Genomic DNA, 15,272 nt, shown 5'->3' on the forward strand with positions numbered 1-15,272 from the left:
ACGGAGGGCTCAAATTCACACGCTGTGAGATCATGACCTGAGTGGAAGCCAGATGCTTAACCAGCTGCGCCCCTGGAAAGTCTCCTTCAAAAGCGAGGAGGAGAGATATGCCCAAGGACACACAACCAGTAGGTTGTGGAACTGGACTCAAACTTCTCTGTGTGATTCTACTGCATCCTAAGGACATAGTGAAATCTTGTGAACCATCTACAGCAGAGTTTGGCAAGCTTAGGTCTTCAAGCTAAGAATCATTTTTACCTTTGTAAATGGTTGAAAAACAATCTAAAGAATATTTTGTGGCAATTTCAGGGTCTATAAGTAAAGTTTCATTGGAACACAGCCGCATTCATTCACTTACATGTTGCCACTGGCACCTTTTACAATGACAGGGCTGAATAGTTGTGACAAAGTTGCCATGACCTACAAAGACTAAAATGTTTATTACCTGGCCCTTCACAAAAAAAAAAAAAGAAAAAAAAAAAAAAGAAATGTACTGATCTGTGACCCGCAGAAAGGGAGGAGGTATGGAGTCAAGAGTGTGTGTGGCTAGGTAGGAACAGTGCGACTCTGGTAGCCATTCTAGAAGTTCAAATGGGCCAGAGATGAAGTGTCACTGCCTAGTAAAATCAGGTGCCCATAAGCATTTGTTCACGTGACAAAACATGTAAGTATGGCCAACAAGCACATAAAAAAAGATCCACAGAGGGTATTATGCTAAGTGAAATTAGAGAAAGACAAATATCATATGACTTCACTCACATGAGGACTTTAAGAGACAAAACAGATGAACATAAGGGAAGGGAAACAAAAATAATATAACAACAGGGAGGGGGACAAAACAGAAGAGACTCAAATATGGAGAACAAACAGAGGGTTACTGGAGGGGGTGTGGGAGGTGGGATGGGCTAAATGGTTCAGGGGCACTAAGAAATCTCCTGAAATCACTGTTGCACTATATGCTAACTAATTTGGATGTAAATTAAAAAAAAAAAAAAAAAAAAAAAAAAAAAAGATCTACAGCACCAGTAGTCATCGAAGAAATGCAAATGAAAACCACAACGAGACACTACCACACACCCACTAGAATGGCTATAATTAAAATGACTACATATTGGTGAGAATGTGGCGTAACAGGAACTCTCAGATATTGCTGGTGGAAATATAAAATGGTACAAACACTCTGGGAAAACAGTTTGGCAGCTTATTATAAATTTAAGGATCCACTTACCATATGACCCAGCCGTTCCACTCCTAGATATTTCCCCACAAGAAATGAAAACATATATCCGAACAAAAGCTAGCCCCAAACTGGAAACATTCCAAATGCCCACTAACAGGTGAAGGGATAGACCAATGGTGGCATATCCATACAGTGGAATAATACTCAGCAATAAAAAGAGACAAACTACAAATACATCAACAACATGGATGGACATCAGATACGTAATGCCGAAGAAAAGAAGCCAGACTCCAAAGAGAACGCTTTACATATGGGTTCCCCACTTTTTGAAGGTTTGTGTTACACTACTTTGCTTTTACGAAAGACTTACATCGGTACGTGTTTTCACTAACCAAAAGAAATCCAAAGAGGATATTCACTTTGATGGAAAAGGCAAAAAGCAAGTAGCATCCAGTGCTTGTTTTGCAGTAGGTTATAGAGGCAGCACATACCCCAAGTAGTGAAAGTGGCCCACCAAGCTCCCTCCCCAGGAACTACACGAACACCTCAGCATCAAGCTGCCACAGCTTTGAATTGGATCCGTGAGCACCTGTGCTTTATCTCAATTTATATTGTGCATCCATTAGCAAGATGTATCCTTCTTGGGTCTGGGAACACTCAGACAATCTTCCATATTTATTCATGGTAAATGCTTCTTTGCTTTACAACATTTGGCTTACGAAAGCTTTCATAGAATGCTCTATTTTCAGATAGTGGGGGAAATCTGCACTTGTATTTGTTTAGAACTCTAGGAAAGACAGGTTTATTCCACACTGATAGATCCTTGTCTCATGGGTGTTACTCTCAATGGTTGCTTGGGTGGGACTTGGGTTGGGGAGGTTTAGTGGGAAAGGGCACCCAGAGACCTTTTAGGGTAATGCTAATGTTCTAGATCTGGATTATAGTGGTGGTTACACAGGTGTATGTATTTGTGTGTGTGTGTGTGTGTGTGTGTGTGTGTGTATTTATATATATATATATGTATATTTATATATATGTATATTTATATATATATACATTTTTTAAAAGGGGCCCACATCTTCAGGACCCAATAACTGGGAGGAGCACTGATGCTGAGCATCACCATGAATCCATGCAGTCATAAGAAATCCACATGGAAGAGAAGAACAAAGATAAAAAGGTTACTTTCCAGACAGAGGTTTTCTGATCCTACAAGGAAGTGGCCTCAAACAAAGTCTTCTTTGTAGGCTCCTTGCTGTAGGGCATTTTTGAGCCAGGAAAAGCCCAGCTTTTATCCTATATCAAGGGTTGCAAAGATCCTAGAAATGAGGCCTTTAGTACTCGGACCTTTGGATTTCTCTAAACTGAATAAAAATTATGAATACCCTCTTGTTCAGTTTCTCTGAAGTTTCCAATCAGCAAGTTACCCACTTGGATTCTTCAACTGGGAAACGAAACACATTTACCTGCACTAAAAATGTAGTCAGTTGGTTTGATCTAAGTCCCTGCGGGAAACTTGATCCATCAAGGTAACTGGACCTAGTCAGTTGGAAGTTCAGGATGTAGTTGCTGGCAATTAAGTCTGCTTTAGTTTCAGCTAAATTAAAGTGGTCGTCCTTCCTCATAAGAAACATACTAGCTGCTCAGAGTTGAAAGAGTAACATTCTAGCCAATCTGAGGTGTAGGGACAAAGTTCAATAAAATCGGCATCTGATTTCTCCTTTTGGGTAAAATTTGGATGATGGGGAAGGTTGTGACCTGGCCACTGAAATTAGAGAGAGATGGAAGAAGAATGGTTTTATCTGGGAATGGCCAGATGGAGCAGACGGTTCTTGAGGAATAACAGAAAATCTCTGAGTCTCCTTCCACAGGAAGCCTGAAGCAATACCCAGGAGTCGAGGATTGTTAAGGGAGCCAAGGAGGGATTCAAGTAACAAAGTGATCTGTATTTGCAAGTCCTTCCAGAAGAGGGGGAAGGCCACTTCATTTTGCCTCTCAATTGAGTTAGAATTAAAAAGAAAAAATGTTTTTTTAAAATACCAGTTTCAAATAACAACCAAGATAAATCCCTGAGAGAAATCACAACGGAATATAATGATTCTAGTCCTAAGACAATGAGACAGGTAAGGAAAACACCTTCAAAGGAAGGTGCTTGGGAAGATGGGAATGATAGAGAAATTTACGTTTGATCTAGATTCTCTGAACCAATTTTGCAAATCCAGGATAAAGGGTGGGACCCTTATCAGTGATCTGTGGTGGGTGGTAGGAAAGAGGAAAAAGGGCTTAATGTAAGTCTTCTCAGGAGTCTTACACAACTGCAGAAGAGAATGGAATTTATAAAGCTATAAATTGAATCTATTCAGTCTAGAATTCAATTGAGTGAGGGTTTCAGGTTTTGGGGCAAGTCCTCAAAAGTAGCCAACAAAGTATAAAGAATTAGTTCATAATCAAAAGAGGCTATGAAGACCCTGGCAATATGCAATGGGCAATGCCAGAGTGGGAAGCTCAAAAGCTATTTCAGAGATCATTTCAAAGGAGAAAGCGCAAACTTGTAAGAAGCCAGATAAGTTTGCAGAATGCTGCAAATTATGGAAGAAGCAGTGGTGTAGCTCTGGATGTGATGCCTGGAGCTGCTGCAGCCATCTTGCTCAGCTTGATGTTAACATCATAATGACACTTTCTCCTACAACACAACACAAAAGATGGCAGAAAGAGTTGGAAAGAGTCTGTGTCCTTGATGACATCACTGTGCCAATGAACAGAGGCAACCACCCCTGAAGCCTGCCCTGCACTTGGAGTTCCTGTTGTAAGAGCTAATTCTGCTGTTTAATCTTTGAGTTTGGGTTTGTTACTTGCAGCCAAAAGCATAAGAGATAGATTCCTCTGTACTACTTCCTGTACTCGCCTTCATGCGGCCAGATATTTATACATTTTCTTGTGTTCTCTTCGCTATGCCATCTTTTAGACTTCTGAACAATCTCAGGTAAAAGATTTTTTTATGCACTTGTGTACACACACACACACACACACATACTCATTTTTCTGAAGGTTAAGATGTTTCTATTTCCCATACATTTTGGAAGAGGCGTGTTATAGTCATGGCTCCTACTCCTACAGTTGCTGGTGCTGTGAAGGTTATGAATGCTACTGAACCATATTTTGGAAACAAAAATAAAATTTTAGCTAATTATACCTACCAATGTGGTGCTGTAATCTATGAATGTCTTAAGCCACTTAAGATGAAGCAACTGTACATCTTACAAGCTCAGATGTGTAGGCATAGTAAGTGTCCCTGTTAATTCAAAGCTTGCTGATTGCCCTCAAGTGACCAATGCAACAAACCTTCACTATCACAGGAAATGTGCTGGGGAATTTTCCTGCAATTTTACCACAGGTATTTATCTTTTAGGAATCATGTCTAAATTTGCATTTAAATTAAATGCATTAAATTAGAGATGAGTAGAGTTACAGAAGGGATGGGGTAAAAAAATCACTTAGAATATTGGCAAAAGAATGGTCCATTAGGCCATCCAAACTAGCTAAATAATCTCAAACTTGGTTATAAAAATTAGTTTTACCCTTAAAATTATAGAGGTACTTTTCAATCTGGAGGTTGTCTCAAAGGTCCACGACTCAATTTTCTCAAACTTGAGGCTTTAGTTGTTCATATTCTGTGTATATAATAAGCTTCAAGGAGGGCCTAATCTTCTATGTCCCAGTGTGGTCCTCCATAACTTTTTAAAAGCATGTATGTGTGTGTGTGTGTGTGTGTGTGTGTGTGTGTGTATAGTATATATAGTATATATAGATACTTTTTTTTTAACCAGTAATTCTTATTTCACTGCCAAAAGGAAAAATCAAAATTTAGTTTCTGCTAAACTATCAGTAAAATTTATATCCAATCTAACCCAGTATTCATATCTAAGACGAATACCATGTACAATCAACTTCTTCCCTTATGTTTCCATCACCACCACTCTGGCCTGAGTTACCATTATCTCACACCTGAATGACTGGACTTCTCACCTCCGCTCCACTCAACGCTTGTCCTTTCTTCAAGCTCAAACAAGGGGATCCTCTGAAAACTCAAGTCCGACCTCAAGCCTCATCTCCTCATTCTCTCCCCTGTACAGCCACCCAAACTTTCTTCTCATACCTCTTTCCTGACTGTTCTTTCCTATCATAGATTCTTGCACATTCTAGCCCTTTTATCTGGGGAATACTTTCCTTCCTTGTACACGTACACAACATTCAGTCAGTCTTCAGCCTGAGCACTATTTTAAGACTTCCTTAGCACAGTCAAATTCTCTTGTTCTAGACTCTCATATAACCTCATACTTCTTCCTACTACCTGTTAAATTTGCATTTTTATATTTCTCTGTGGTTGTCTGGTAACTGGTGGTGTTACACTAAACTGTAAGCTTTATGAGCAGAGGTTTTATCTGCTTTTACTCACCATTACATGCCCAAGGTTGAGCATAGCAGTGGAGGCTCAACATATTTGTTGGATGAAAAAATAATTTTGGCAAACATTTTCTCTCATACACAATAGTCTCAGAAGAAACATGAGTCTTATCATTTGTTTGTTTGTTTTCCCTGGTCGTTTTCAGTGATCAAAGGAACTCAATATGGATTCTTTGGCTAAAAGATTTTTCCTTTAAAAACATGTAATGAGAAGAAAGACCTGGACCTTCTTAGCACCCATCCCTTTTGGAGGCTGGTGGTAGACCATGGATGGCATGAAAAGATACTGCCAGAATGCAAATGTCCTATTACTTGTGACCACAAGATATCAACACCAGGACCATTTCCTTCTCTTGTCCCTAGAAATAGTTTCATCAAGTGAGGAATTACTCAGCCTCCTGCTTGTCCCCTTTTCTGAAGCTGACATCCTATTCAGCATTTGAACGCTAGTAGAAGCTAGAATCCTATTCAATCTAATTTCAAAATAATGATACCAGCTCTATCACTTCATTTTCTCCTTTTAAAGGCCGTGTTAAGTTGCTTTCCTGAATTTTATTCTTGTGACACCAATCAAGGCATAAAGGAGTGGGGGTTGGTGGGTGGGGAAATAGTGCCTTGTTCACAAATGTTAGGTTGAAGAACTGGTTTAATCTTAACATCTCAGAGGAAGTATACAATAGTTACAAAATCTCTCTTCTGGGAAAAGCTGCCTTCATTTTCACTTTCTGTGCCCCCCTTCCCCACTCCCCCCCCCCTTTTTTAATGTTCTTGTAAAAGATTCTACTAAGATAGATTGGAAGTTCCAAGGCAAGGTCTCTTAATCTGGAGTGATAAACAAGATTTAGCAATTGTGAAACCCTTGAAAACATATGCTAAATTTTGAGTGTATGTTTTGGGAGTACATTCTTCCAGAGAAAGACTCTGGGTTTTATGTCAGATTCTGTCTCTAGCATCTAGTACAGTGCCTGGCATGCAACAGATACTTAATAAATATATGAGTAAGGAATGAGAAAATGAATGAATGAGATGCCCTTAAAGACACTGAGAAGGAATGGCTACAGAAGTAAGTTATCTGATTCAAGGAAAAGAGTAGTGGCAGAAAAGCCAAGGAAAAAAAGATTTCATGAAAAGGCAGTGGTTAAACTGCCATCTGTTGAAGAATAGTCAAGTCAGATGAGGTCTGAAAAGTGCTCAGTGGATTTAGAAACAGAGTGGCAGCTGGAGACCTTTAAAACTGATAGCTTCCTGGGGCGCCTGGGTGGCTCAGTCCGTTGAGCGGCTGACTTCGGCTCAGGTCATGATCTCACGGTCCTTGAGTTTGAGCCCCGCGTCGGGCTCTGTGCTGACAGCTCAGAGCCTGGAGCCTGTTTCGGATTCTGTGTCTCCCTCTCTCTGACCCTCCCCCATTCATGCTCTGTCTCTCTCTGTCTCAAAAATAAATGTTAAGAAAAAAAAAAAAACCTGATAGCTTCCTTTGGGGTAAAATATTGCAGTTGGTTGGAGAATAGGAATACAAAGTAAGGAACTGTGGATAGAGACAACTCTTTCATAAACCACGGAGAATGATGAGTTGCTATAGGAAGGTTTTAGTTTTTTAAGATAGAAAAGGCTTGAAAATACCTAAATGCCGATGGGAAAGAGCCAAAGATAAGTAAAGGAACAAAGGTCCGAAGAAACAGGACTGGGAAGGGATCCAGAGCTTTGTATCAGAAGAGGGTCATCTTTTCCATTGTGAAAGGAGGGGGAAAAAAAGAATGGGTACCAATTAAGCAAGTTAGAAGGTTTGGTGGTACTAATGTGAGAAAGATCGCATCTTATGGGTTCTATTTTCTCTGAGATAATGAGAGGTAAAATAATCTGCTGAGAATGAAGGGGTACAGGGGTGGGTGGATACAAGGGGAAGGTCTTAGGTGAGCAGAAATTTAAAATAGCTCCTGTGGAGAAAGGGAAACAGGGAAGAATTGCCAGGCAAAATCATGAACCTGTATTTGTTGTGCTGCTAGTGTTCTCTGATGGGTGCTTTTTCTCTAGGAAGTCTTTTAAGCAGAAAGTGGTTTCTAAGAAGAATCCCTACTCACTAGAAGCTAGTGAGCCTTCTCTAGAGGCTTCTCTCTTGAGACTGAGTAACTCAAATTCAGGTTCAGAACTGTGAAGATATCATTTCTGTATTACATACAGCAAGTATGGTGGCTTTGATATTAAAGGTAAGAAGTCATTGATATTATCTTAAATACATAGAATATAAAAGTTTGCCTTTTAAGTACCTAAGAATGGCAACAGGAAAGGTTTTTTTGTACTGGGAGCTAAAAATCACTGTCAAAACCAAAGCCCGAAAATAACTACGAGAGGGCCACATTGGTAGGCCCATTAACTGGAGCAATCAGCTCTCAAGAGCTTTATCCTGTCACTTGATAATGTCAGGGTCAACAAATCCATGACAAAAAGAGGGACATCTTGAGAAAGAAATCCCAGAAGAAAAACTGGTGAGAGTGATTGTCCCCAAAACAGATGGAGGACTCTCTCCTGTCTACTCCATTGCAGACAAAGCCAAGTTCAGTCTCTCAAGTTCAGTAGTTACCTGGTCATCAAGCAGAGGGGATATGTCATGTCTAACCCCCAGACTGATGCACATTCTCTCTGTAGTGTTCCTCTCCCCTTGGCTACAGACATCCAGAAGTAGCCGGTGGCATTAGATACCTCATCATTGTTACTTCCCTCTATGCTTCCTGCCTTGGCTTGAAACTTACCATGAGGGTAGGTACTGAACCAAGGGCTAAGACGAGTACTTTCTACACTCTCCATCTAGCCAAACCCACTCTGTCCCTAAAACAGTTCAGCAGTCCAAACACGGAAGCAGAGGAGACGGTTTGGAAGGAAGTCTAAAGTGATCATGAAAAGCATGGTTCCTAGGAGCAAACTGCTTGGGTTCATATTCTAAAGACACTACTTAGAGGATAGAAACTGCTTTAGTTTCCTCATCAGCAAAATGGAAATGATAACGATGCCTGTCTCGTAGGGCTGCTATGCAGATTACAGGAGACAATCCTGGTAAACTTGGAGAATTGTCTGGAATACAAGAAGCACACAGCATATGTTAGCTATTATCATCTCTGACCTACGGCTGGGTTTTGCTGAGTAGGTTTAACAGAAAGACAAGATTGCAAGAGTGCCATGGTTGAAATGATGAGAAGTGAAAAGCAGAAGAAACTGATAGAGTAGCACAGTCAAGGGCCTGGAGTTCTTGAAGTTGAAATCATTCCGTTAGAGGAAATTAGCAGAAAGTAGAAGAGTTTAAGTTTTTTTTTTTTTGTTTTTTTTTTTAATGTTTATTTTGAGAGAGAGAGAGAGAGAGAGAGAAAGCACAATCAGGGAAGGGCCAGAGAAAGAGGGAGAGAGAATCCCAAGCAGGTTCTGTGCTATTGGTGCAGAGCTTGACATGGGGTTTGATTCCAGGAACTGTGAGATCATGACCTGAGCCAAAACCAAGAGTCAGATGCTCAGCCGACGGAGCCACCCAGGTTCCCCGATTTTAAACTTTTAAGGGTGAAGTTGACATAAGTGATGACAAGGTCCAGGGAGTGGGTAGCTTTATAGAAAAGGTAAGGACATTGAATCTGAGGAGGTCAAGCAATCAAGAGGCCAGGATATTGGCTGGGTTATCCACATGGAATTTTATGTAACCTGGCATAAAGGTGGGACTTGGGGAAGGGAGAGAAACTGCAAGTCAGGTACCAAAGTCTTCGGAGAAGGAAAGGAAATGAATAAGGATGAAACACATGGACAGAAAAGGGCCCGAAAGTGGTGCAGTCGGACTGTGTTGAACATGCATGAAGATCAGAGCCCAGGAGTGAGGAAGCCAACTGCTCCTTGTGATGCCGACTGAGGCTAGTTGGTGGGAAAGGATGATAGAGCCAAGAATGCTAATAACATTGCTTAGGAGAGTCTAGTCCAGTGATAAACTGTCCTATCCTAACACTGTCTCTGTTGAGGAACACAGCCCCCCAAATGTTTAGCGTGCTTCCTCAAAGGAACCTGGCTATCCAAGGTATCACAGTTCTATGAAGCCACTCTCCTCCCTCTTAGCATGCTCTAGACCTCAGGAAGGATCACCCGTGTCTCTCTCTACCCTGTACATACTCTCCTCACAGTACAGATCATCCTTCATTGCACTTACATGTTTATTTTTTTTTATTTTTTTTTTTTTAATTTAAAATTTTTTTTTTTTTTAACGTTTATTTATTTTCGAGACAGAGAGAGACAGAGCATGAACGGGGGAGGGGCAGAGAGAGGGAGACACAGAATCCGAAACAGGCTCCAGGCTCCGGGCTGTCAGCACAGAGCCCGACGCGGGGCTCGAACCCACGGACCGCGAGATCGTGACCTGAGCCGAAGTCGGCCGCTCAACTGACTGAGCCACCCAGGCGCCCCTGCACTTACATGTTTAAATGTCACTCTCATATAGATACTTCCAGGGTTGTTGCAAGATACAGTGATCTTTTCACGTCTGTCTCTCAGCCCTGGGCAGGCATTCATAAGTGTCATTTGTGAAACAAGAGACTTCTCACGGTCACCAAATTGGGAGGCAGAGCATAAAAAGAATTTTCTATTAAAATGCGTCATCAAGCCTTAAGCTTTTGATTATAAAGAATGATTTTCTGGTGCACCTGGCTGGCTCAGCTGGTGGAGCACTTGAGTCTTGGTCTCAGGGTGGTGAGTTCAAGCTTTGCAACAGGTGTAGAGATTACTTTAAAAAAAAAAAAAGATTTTCTAATAAATATTAGAAAGGAGATGTAATATTTCTTCACCAACTTGCACGATAACATTTCTGAGCACCCTATATTAGAAGAAGTCATGGTTGAGACCTCAAAGGGAAAAAATCAGGATCTAAAATAAGGTTGTGAACTTGTAAAACTCTTTACCTTCAATATACCAAACTAAAACCGATAATGAATTAGCAACATTTTATTTGTATTCCTTTTCTAAAAACTTTTAAGGAATTTACTTGCTGTACAGGTTAAATGTGACGCTTATAAATCCACTTTTGCTATAGGTAAATAACCTGAGAATATTTTATTTATTTTTCAGTTTATTTATTTTGAGAAAGAGAGAGGGGGAGAGTGCATGTGCAAACAGGGGAGGGGCAGATCCCAAGCAGGCTCTACACTAACAGTGCAGGGCTAGATCTCATGAACCACGAGATCATGACCTGAGCTGAAGTCAAGGTGGGACGCTCAACCAACTGAGCCACCCAGGCGCCCAACCTGAGAAGGTTTTAAAATTTTGTTTCTGGGTTACTTTCAAGTGTCCCGTGCCTGATTTTATTATTTTGATTCACTAAGATTTTATACAAATGTCAAACCTTCTAAATCATATATATTTGACATAAATTCCTAAACATGTGGAGAAAATATACAAAACAAAATGAATGTATCCTAGGATTTTATTCTAGATGAAGTCACATGAAGTCATAATTGGCAGGTCAACCTAGTTGGCAGCCCAGGAAAGGGATAAGCGGCTTACTAGGATTTATTTAGAGGGAAGCAAAAAGATTTTGTTTTAAAGATGGGAAAACAATAGAAATTTTAAAGAAAAACATTATTTTGAGGTGGTACAAAGCATTACCACTAGGTACTTTAAAACATCCTTTAGAGTTTGAATTCAAAGAACATATTTGCTCCAAATTCAGTGATAAATATCAGTCGTCCTTCAGTTCTTCAAAATGTACAGGAATATTTAATCGATATACATAAATTTCCATAAAAACCTCATAAAATTAATTATTTTATTTGAACTCATAATGTCCTGTGAGCCCTTGGCCTTATTCTCCTTTGAGTTTGGGGATTCAGGAAAATATACATTTATACAGCCTTTGCCATGAGTTAAGTGAACACTATTCCCTCCTCATTACTGCACAGGCGGTAACTCATAAATGAGTAAAAACTGCATTTTCTATGAAAAGGTGCCCTGAGAAAAGCAGACCGATAGTGGAAATTCAGAGAAGGTAGTGGTTAATGTTCATTCAGTAATAATATAATGTGATACAGGGTTTCATTTTAGTGGCAGAGATTTTAGTAGCTATGTAAATTCGACTACCAAGTATTTAGTCTTTAAAAGTTGGGTATGCAAGCATGTAGACTTTCCAGAATTATGTGAGGAAAACCGTAGCTATAGTCATTATAGCTATAGAATTAGAGATTTGGAACATTCTAGATCTATCCATCATGAATATAAAATAACTGTCTGTGTCTCATTTTAGAGAGACTGTTGTGTTTTTTCAGGGTATGATATTTTTGGTTGATTTTCCCAAATCCTTTTCCGATGATATTTCACATGTTGTTGGTTTTTCTGGCCACAGCAGAACACTTAGCTGATTATCTCCTGAGAACTGTCTACAACTCTATAATAATTCCTGTGTCTCCTTCGTGGTTCTAACGGAAAGTACAGCCGTCATCAGACATACTATAAATATAGTTGGGATAATCTCTTCAGTTACATTATCTTACACTTGGCCACCTCAAAACTTGAACACTTTTCTGCCTGTTCACACAGTTTCAAAATGTCTTTCAATTATAGTTTATTTTTAGCATTCATAACTCAGACACATTAAATACTATTTGTGTATTTAGAAGGATGGTATGGTTAATCACCTCCAGAATACTCATCAAAATTTAATGAAGGTATCAAATAACATTTTCCCAACTTTTGTTAAAATAAAAATCTCTATATATTAACCAATGTTCCTATACTTTTGCTAACTAAAAAACAAAAACAAAAACCAGTTTGATTCCTTGTTTAAAAGTCTATATGCCAGCATTTCAATTTTTACTATACCTCTTCAAGGAACAAAATGTACCACACACTTGATGACAATCAATAACAACGCACAGAAAAGATGTTTGCAAACAGTGACCACTGTTATTTATAAGAGTATTTTCCTGAATGCAAAAAATGTTAGCAAAGTATTTTTTCACTGTTAATACCACTCTATATTATGTCAAATTCAGGTCAAACCCAATTTTTTAAAAAGCTGTATTTACAATGTGAAGGTTTGCTTAATTTGTTCAGCAAATATTTACTGAGCATTTACTACCTGCCAGGCATTGTTCTGGGAAGTGAAGATTTAGAAATGAAAAAGACAGGAATGGTTCCCACTTTTCCATTACCAAGAAGCTTGTTTTACCTTGGAGCATTCACATTAAAAAATACATAAACCAGCAGTAAAGTATTAGACTGTCAGAGATGTCACAGAATTGGGGTTGAAAGGAGCTCAGAGATCATCTACTATGTATATATTACCAATTCCAAGAAGCACCTTATTTTACATTTTGATGCTGTGAAAACAGCCACATCTTACAACGTGGTCAGACCAGGCCGTGCTCAAGGGAGAGCTGTCACTGCCTGCACATGCGTGTCAAAACTCAAGGAACAGGTGTCAGAAGCTTGGAAGACAATATGGGAGACAATGGTGAAGGCATTCTTAAGGATTCTTGATGATGCAAGATTCAATTAAATACAATAGTTGAAAGTGTTCGTTTCTTATAGGAGAGGAAAATGAAATTCAGACAGGTTAAATGACTTGCACTAATTTACAAAGCAGGGTAGGTAGTATGAGTCCAGGTTCTGAGTTCTATTCTTATTCTTCTACCAAAGTCTTCAGATATATGCAGAGAAAGGCTCTAGAATATGGTTCTAGTTTTAGGACCATGGGCAAGGAACTTTATCCTCTGACTCAGTTTCTCCATCTGTAAAAAACAGTTTAACAGACCTAATTCATGACATTGTACTAAGTAAGATAATGTACGTATAGGACTTAACAGAGTTTGGCATACGGTAAGTGCCAAAAACTATCTGAGATCAAACTTCACATTTGGTAGGAAATTTAAAGTGACCAATTATCCTACAAATATTGCTCACTATACCAAGCCCACATCTAGTTATTTAACTAAAATACTGAAAATAAATAGACTGGTCAAATATTTGAGCTGATTAATAAAAATTTCCACCTTAACAATGCTTTGTCCAGGTCCATATGGTACTATGCCAAGAACCCAGTAGACTTACCTGCAAAAAACCATACAAAAAATAAGAATTGACACCAACTATGATTATCAAGTTACTAAGGACTCTGATGCATATGAATGCATTTATAAACACAACCTGAAACAACATATATATAAACAAGGAAAGAATATTCAAAATGCATAAACAGTTCATTTATTTTTGCTTTCTATAAAATATTATTACAACCATATATATTAATACTTGTACAAGAACCACAAGTTTTGGAGGTTAAAATGTACCTACCCTAGGAAGACATGATTTGGTCAGAAGAGTGAGAGTACTGTTCATGATCAACATATTCCTTTATATGTTGTAAAGCACTTTCCCATTCATTATCAACTCAGTGCCTTGCATATAGTATATAATTGTAAAAATAAATCCCAGGTGCTTTCTAATGCCATTTGTATTCTGTTCAAACAATGGCATGTTTAGAGAATGGTTAAATATCTACATTTCTTTTTTAAGTCTTTCTGGTCAGCTCTTCTAATTTGGGGAGTTTAAGTGAAAATCTAAATGATAACACACCGTGTTATATAGAGTCAACCCGCCTTACATATTAGTTTCTATATTTTTGTTATAAAAATAACATTCTATATGTATATTTCACATCATGAGTTTATTACATTCTATATGTACATTTCACATCGTGAGTTCATTACATAGTTTCAACTGAGATTCTGAATGCAACAGATATACAGTTAAGCAGTTAAAAAGTAATTTTAATTACTAGGAAATGTTAACCAATCAACTCACATTTGTTCTGGTTTCACCCGGAGACAAAACTGGAGAGAACTAACCTAAACGAATATATCTATATTTAGAATTATTGTATTTGCAGAAGCCTCTCGCAATTAGAGTCTTATCACGAGGTACAATTCCGGTGTCTTTGTGTTTCATCATGACAACTACGCAGTAGCGAAGTGCAACAATTTTCTGAATATTTTAAATATTATTTTATTTTCTTGTACCCGTTAGTGTAAGAATGCTTTTGTTAAGAAATCTCACAAGCTCTAATATGTTATCCAACTTTAAACCTTAAAAGAAAAATAACCCAATATTCAACATGTTAAGTTTCCCTATTAATTCTGAAATTTAAAACTAACATTATTAGTTTGCTTATGTTTGGGATTTTTAAAGACCAATCACATCCCGGATATTATTCGAGGGTCAAAGTCTAAAGCTGAGTATGGTTGGGTCGGCAGGGAACAGCCCGATGGCCAAATGTAAGAGCCCCACGGCAAGGTGCATGTCGCCAAAAGACCAGGAACAAGACTCCAACGCGCACGGCAGCTCGAGGGCACTTAGTGGGGCGCCCCAAACCTCTGCCGCCCCCAATTTCCTAGCGTGCCCCGCCTCTCTCCGTCCTCGCCTCCGGCCCGCCCCTTCCTCCCGGGCTAGCCCCCGCGGTGCCCGCCCAACTCCAGGACTACGCGGAGAGACAGAAACCAAAACCCGGCACACACGGTAAGCCTGGGTAAGAAACGAGGCCCCACCCTGCCAAGAGGGGCGGCTCATTTAGAAACACTTGGCGGCAAGTTAACAGGAAGCGCGGAGGCACATTTTTTAG

Source organism: Panthera uncia, chromosome D2 (assembly GCF_023721935.1).
Source record: "Panthera uncia isolate 11264 chromosome D2, Puncia_PCG_1.0, whole genome shotgun sequence".
Classification (NCBI taxonomy): Eukaryota; Metazoa; Chordata; class Mammalia; order Carnivora; family Felidae; genus Panthera; species Panthera uncia.